This window comes from Myotis nattereri, assembly GCF_964212035.1.
Source record: "Myotis nattereri genome assembly, chromosome: 7".
Lineage (NCBI taxonomy): Eukaryota > Metazoa > Chordata > Mammalia > Chiroptera > Vespertilionidae > Myotis > Myotis nattereri.
In genome coordinates, this window is record NC_138082.1 from 67,110,698 (window position 1) to 67,117,943 (window position 7,246).

Here is a 7,246-nt window from a genome sequence, read left to right on the forward strand (position 1 = left end):
TAGAAAAGGAAATGTCTCATGACTCATGTAGGTATCCCTTATTTTTGTTTTGTTTTGTCTTTTCTTTCTTCCATTTAAAAGGAAAGTCATCAATCTATTGTACACTAGCCTCTGAGCAATCTTGTGATGTCAGTAACTGCAGCAGCAATGGAGGCTCAGGGGGACCATGCCTAAGGAGAGGAATATTCCTCTGTGATTAAGGGAGCTGTGATCCCCAGGAAGTAGCAAACTCTGATGCTTTCAATCTCTTCCATTGTCTCTCTGAGTCTAGAGGTGGGCACAGCAGAGCAGGGAAAGCAAAACCTAAGATTATTTGTCAGAGGATCAAAGAGGGGAATCCCAGAGACCTGGAGAGTACTGTGGAGATCATGGGGAGAAGCTCAGAAAAGCAATCTTATAAAGTTTTTTTATAAACTCCTGAGCTCACCTCCACACTAGGAACAAATGGATCTGATCCTAGTCAGCATAACGAAATATGTGAGCAGTCAAGTACCAGTTAGATCATAGCCCAGGCCCCAGACTGGCCAATTAGTGAGAGAAGCAGTTCAACACTTACATGCAACCAGGGTTAATTCAGTAAGAAGATATAACAACTCTAAATGTTCTTATCTATATATAAAGGGCTAATATGCTAAGTGTCCTTCCTACTGTCCAACTGGTCACTATGACATGCACTGATCACCAGGGGGCAGACACACACAGAGAAACAGCAGTACGGATCTGGTGCCTGGTGCTAACAAAGCAACACTCGTTTCCCCCAAGTGGGACACAGGCCCCACCACCACTTGGAGCAACAGCCCGCCAAATCATAGCCTATGCTGCCATGGCGCAAAATGCAGCCCACAGCCCAACCCAGCCCACAAAAGGTGGCTGTTGGCACCAGGTAATGACGTCATGTTCTTGTTGACATTCTGAAGCTGAAATTGTCAACAAAATATGTCTGAAAAACAATCATCGACAAGTACTACCAATACTGGTAGTAACTGCCTTTATAGCAAAAATGAGGTAAATCAGGATGCAATTATCTAACACAGTTGTGGTGGAATGACTATTACATGTCAATTTTGCCTATCCCTAAATTTCTCTGAAGAAAAACCATCTGATGGAAAATTTACTTGATGTAGCAAAGGCAAAATTTGTCCAAATGATATAAATTGTCCAGAATACTGACATATTTTTATAAATTAAAGATAAACAAAGATTCTGACAGTAAAAATGTCATGGAAAATATTCATTGTTATATCATGTTGTTATTGTGTATTTATTAACCAATTTATATATTATTTTCATGTACATTTTACTAATTTTCTTTCATCTCTGACACTTCTATTATAGAGAAAGGACTAATAGTGATATTAAAATACTTCTTCTAATTAATTTCCTTTCAATGTGCATGAATTAGTGCACCAGGCCACTAGTATGTAATAACAGATCTTCAAGACACATAAAACAATGGCTTACATAACTGAAACAAGATATATAAGTATCTATAATTATAGTTACAGATATCAATAGTTCTGTAATATTTTCCTTAGGCTACCATAACAAAATAACACAAAATGGGTGACTGAAGCAATAGAAATTTATCATCTCACAATTATGGAGCCTAGAAGTCTGAAATTAAGGTATTGGCAGGGGTGGTTCCTCCCATTGGCTATAAAAGGAAACCTGTGTCAAGCTTTTCTCCTAATTTCTGGGGGTTTGCCAGCAGTCTTTGACATTCCTTGGCATTCAGTCTCTTTATATGAGATTCTCCCTGTGTGTCTCTGTCCAAATTTTCCTTTTTTATAAGATACTGGTCACATTGGATTAGGAGTCCGTCCTATCCAATAACCTCATCCTCACCCACAAAAACTGTGTACAGTATGGCTAGCGAGTCTATTCATATTCACTAAAATAACACAAATGTCTTTCAATAGGTGAATTAATGAACTATCATACAAGCACAAGCAATAAAAAGGAACATACAATACCGTAACTGGGATGACTCTAAAAGGCAGAAGGCTGAACCAAGTGAAACGGAATTTTTAGGGGTGAAAAAGACAGGTTTAGGAAATTCTAGAAATTACCGGGACCATGGAAGAAGCACAGGGCTGCAGACCAGCAGAAGGTACATTTCCATAGAATAGGGGAACTGAAAAGCTGCAACAGGTACATTTCCATAGAATGAGGGAGCTGGGAACAGCAAAAGGTCTATATTTACAAAATAAAGGGAAGGAAGCCCTTCATCCAGAAGGAGAAGAAAGCCCAAAGGAAATAGGAGAACATTAGGAAGGAGGAGAGGAAGACCTCACATGTCCCATGTGAGGTTCAACCTTTGAGCTCAGGAGTTACTATAGTAACCAGTCCAAGAAAACAGTGATCAATCAGAGGGGATATCAAGGCGTAAAGATCAACAGCCTTTATAATCCATGGAAACAGGGACTCAGTGGGACTCTTACCCCTCTCCATGTGGGAGTCTGTGCTGTGAGGTTCTTTCCCCTTCACCATGTGGGAATCTGTACTTGTTCTTCAATAAATTTCCACCTTTGCTGTAACGTGCCTTCCTATCCTCAGTTTCATAACCACAGATTCAACCAATCGCTGATCACAAACAGTATTTTCACATTCCCAATTGTGGATTCCCAACTGCAGATGGAAAATACTCATTTCAACTTGCAGTTTGGTTGAATCCATGGATGTGAAGGGCGAACTATAAAGTCAAAGTCATACTTGGAACTTCTACTGCATGGGGATTTGTGCCCCTCACCCCAGTGTTACTCAAGTGTCAATCACAGAGACATAGAAGCATAGAACAACCTGTGGAATATCAGAGGGAAGGAGGGGGAGGGTGGGTGGTTGAGAAGAGATCAACCAAAGAACTTGTATGCATATATGCATAACCCATGGACACAGACAATGGGGTGGTGAAGGCCTGGGGCAGGAGGGGGAGGGGGTTGAAGGCTGGCTAGAAGAGGTCAATGGGAGGAAAAAGGGGACATATGTAATACTTTCAACAGTAAAGATTTTAAAAAATAATAAAGAATACAGAAAGTTACACAGAAAGAAATAAAATCTCCCACAATCTGACCTCTCAGAAATAATCATTATTAGCATTGAACTTTTCTCTGTGTCCCCCTTTTTTTCTATGCACACTATTTATAAAATTAGTTGTACTTAAAAAAAAAAAAGTCAAATGCAGTGTTTTCAGCAATCCAGGGTTTAGCCTCCCAGAGACTGCGGCTGCTTGGCCCAGTCTTCAGCTTGCACCATAACAGGCCACAGCAGGAAGGGCGCAAGGAGCTCTGGGAAAGTGCTGTGTTTGAAGAATGATATCATTTTCCAGCAAGCCTTTCACCCCTTAAGGTTTGAAACCTCAGGAGACAATCCCATCTGCTCTGCAGGTGGCACCCTGCTGAGGACCAGTAGGCAATACAAGATTAAGCCCATAGCCTTGGAAGCTACAAGCATCTAATAAAGCACAAGAGCCCAAGAAAAAGAAGGGAAAAGTGAAACGAGACCCATTAATCTGGGACCAGATTATGAATATGGGGTTTTAAACATTCACCTAATTGCATACAGCATGGCCCTAGCAGAGAGTTATGACCAATATGTTCACAATCTCTGCAACCACCTCTCCATTAAGGTGGAGGAAAGTTATGCAATGCCCACCAAAACCACTGAGGTGTTGTGACTGCAGGATCAGGGCAGCAAAATGTTCTTGGACTCAGTTTTTACCCCCTAGAAGCCAGTGGTTCAGATCAGCGGTTTAACTGTTACATTAGAAGAGATTTTATTGAAAACTAAAGGCCCTGTGCACGAAATTCGTGTGCGGGTACAAACCCTAAGCCTGGCCTGCAATCAGGGCCATCTTCCCCAGCTGCCCGCAGCTGTTCCCACCCCCCCCACCACCCACCCCCTGTTCCACATTTGCCATCAGATGATTGGAGCCTGCCAGCCAGGATCAGAGACCGAGAGGTCAGCTGCTCCTGCCTGTTCACCAGCCCCGTCCCCACCGCAGGTCACCCTTTGTATGTGTGGCGACCAATGGAGAGGGAGCCTTGGTCTGGCACCGCCCACATCCCCTGCCACCCACCCCCGGTTCCCCGTTTGCCATCAGGCAATGGGAGCCTGCCTGCAGGGGAAAGGGACAGAAAAGTGGTCAGTGAGCCTCATAGTGACTGGTTGAGAGGTCATTCTGGTCGTTCTGCCATTAGGGTCAATTTGCATATTACCCTTCTATTATGTAGGATAATGCAAAGCAATCTTCCTGAAGAAATCAAATTGTTAGTGAAGGAGCACACTGAAGAAGACTTCAAGGGGAGGTTCAAAGTTTGGCCAGAACTGGGGAAACTGTTAACTAATTTGAACTAACTCATCGCAGATTCTTCCATGCCAGCACTGGTGATATTGAGTGCCAAGGGGAAGAGCTTTCTGGGTGGTCCAAGTTGAGCAGGAGACCCTGACCATTAGATATAAGTACCCCTCCCCTCAACGAAGAATGCCTCTTCTCTGTGGAGGAGTGCTTCCCAATTGTCACCACTTTCTTTTTTTAAAAGTATTTTTATTGATTTCAGAGAGGAAGGGAGAGGGAGAAAGAGATAGAAACAATGATGAGAGAGAATCATTGATCAGCTGCCTCCTGCATGTCCCCCACTAGGGACAGAGCCCACAACCAGGCATGTGCCCTGACCAGAATAGAAGCATGACCTACTGATTCATAGGTAGATGCTAAACCACTGAGCCTCACCAGCCAGGCCAATTGTCACCACTTTCTTTTGCGTCAACCCTAAGTATCCTCCAACTAATGAAAAATTGCTATTGGAAAAAAAAAAGTCAATGTATATGACTCCATTTATGAAAAGACCAAACTATAATGAAACAGAGGACAGATCAGTGGTTACCAGGGTTGGGGTGGGGGGAAAGTTTGACTATTAAAGAATGAGGGAATGTGGAAGATTGATAGAACTGCTATCTTCTGATTGTGTTGATGGTTATATAAATCTATACACTCATTAAAATTTATAAAACTATATAACAATAAAACATCAATTTTATGTATATTAATAAAAGATATATTACATAATTGAAGAGGCTATGATCAATTCTCAAAGGAAAATTTCTAGTACCAAAATGAGACACTATTTAAAAAGCAAAATAAATGTGTTTCTTGCATATTACACCATGAGTTTTAGCTCTATGTGATTAAACAGCTATTAAATCACAAACATATTCTATAGTAATAACATTGAGAACTCCACCATTATGTAGACACCCACACATATACTTAAGCATGCATGGTCAATCATAAAATTCTATGATTCTGAATGTTGACGTTCTCATCTGCACTAATTGAAAGAGCCATAAAACTAATATCATTTGATTAGAGATGCATAAACCTTACCATCTGTTCTACATACCTTTCAACTGAATTTCTTCACTCTGCTCCTGCTGTCAATAACTCATTCAAATCATTTGGTGGGAGAATATAACATCTTTCACTTTAAAACTTTTTAAAAATAAAATTATGAGTTGTGAACACAATTTTAAAGGGATTGGTAAGGTTTCTTTCATGTACTCCAGTGGAATCATGAAAAAAAATTATGTCAAGTTAGGATTGCCAGATAAATAAACAAAAATCCGGTTTTATCCAGAACTCCGAAATCCAGTGGCAAATTTTATGAGTCAATTTGAGTGGGCTATGGGCGCCCAGATTAGCATTGTTTTAGAGTGTGCCTGTGAGGATGTTTCTAGCCATGATTATTATTTGAAGTGGTGGACTTATTAAAGTAGATTACTCTCCCCAATATGGTTGACTCAAACTGTTGTGGGACTGAATAGAATAAAGTGGGGAGAGATTTAGGAGAAACTCATCCCTTTTCTTCCTGCCTCATTCATTGAGCTGGAACATTTCATTTCTCTAACCCATGGTCTGGGATTTACATAATCTGTTCCCCTGGTTCTGAAGCTTTTAGACATCAAGCTAGATGATATCACCAGCTTTCCTGAATCTCCACCTTACAGATGACAGATCATGTTATTTCTTAGCCTCCTTAATTATAAATCAATTCCTCATAATAAATCTCCACATGTATACACTTTCTATTGTTTCTGTTTCTCTGGAGAACACTAATTATATATATATATATATATATATATATATGTATGTATAATTACGTCTATCTCACCTTTATTCCAATATAAATCTTATAATTACATATAATATCATTTTTGACAAATTAATCAATTTGCTATAAGCTTCTTTAAAATGTTCTACACCTAAGGAATATAACAATTGCATTTGGTTATCAATAATATAAATTCTTATACTAGCATTTATTTAATTACATACAAGAGTTAATCTTTGTCGCTCTGAGCTATTAAAATTCCAATACTGAAGAATATATTAAAATTGTCTAATCCAACTGTTTCATTTAATATATGAGGAGACTTGGTATAGCCATTATTAAAAACAAAAACAAAAAACCAGTATGGAGGATTTTCAAAACATTAAAAATAGAACTACCATGTGATTCAGCAATTCCATTTTTGGGAATATATTAAACACTAACTGAAAAAGATATCTGCAACTCATGTTCATAGCCAAGACATGGGACAGACCTAAGTGTCCATTGGTAGACAAATGCTAATGAAATAAATCAGAAAAAGATAAATGATGCATGATCTCACATATACATAGAATGTAACACAAACAAGAAACACACAAACAAAATAAAATATAAAAAGAGATCAGACTTGTGATCACACCAGAGGTGGGTGGTGTTAGGAAGTAAAATTGGAGGAAGGTGGTCAAAAAGTATAATCTTCCAGTTATAACATAAAGAATTACTAGGGATGTAATGTACAGAATGATGACTATAGCTAAAACTGCTGTCTGATATATAGGGAAGTTGTTAAGAGAGCAAAGAACAAGAGTTCTCATTACAAAGAGAAACATTTTTCCTCATTTTTTCTTCTTTCATTTCTTTTTGTTGTACCTATATGAGAAGACAGAAGTTAGCTGAACCTGTTGAATAATCATTTCACAATACATGTAAATCAAACCACTGCACATTAAAATTATACAGTGATATGTCAATTATCCTATCTAATGAAAGAGAAACATGGTAATTAGCGTACATCCGCTACCATTCCCATTGGCTAATCAGCGAGATATGCAAATTAACTGCCAGCCAAGATGGCGACCAGCAGCCAGGCAGCTTGAAGCGAACATGAGGCTTGCTTGCTTCAGTGATGGAGGAAACCA

General features: G+C 39.3%; 1 pseudogene across 1 annotated transcript; it reads left to right on the forward strand.

Moving 5' to 3' along the window:
- The first annotated feature begins 823 nt into the window (after positions 1–823).
- Positions 824–4,353, forward strand: LOC308522027 (large ribosomal subunit protein mL48-like; annotated as a pseudogene). Its single transcript has 3 exons — positions 824–883; positions 3,206–3,780; positions 4,230–4,353. The product of its transcript is annotated as a large ribosomal subunit protein mL48-like (transcript).
- Positions 4,354–7,246: the final 2,893 nt, after the last annotated feature.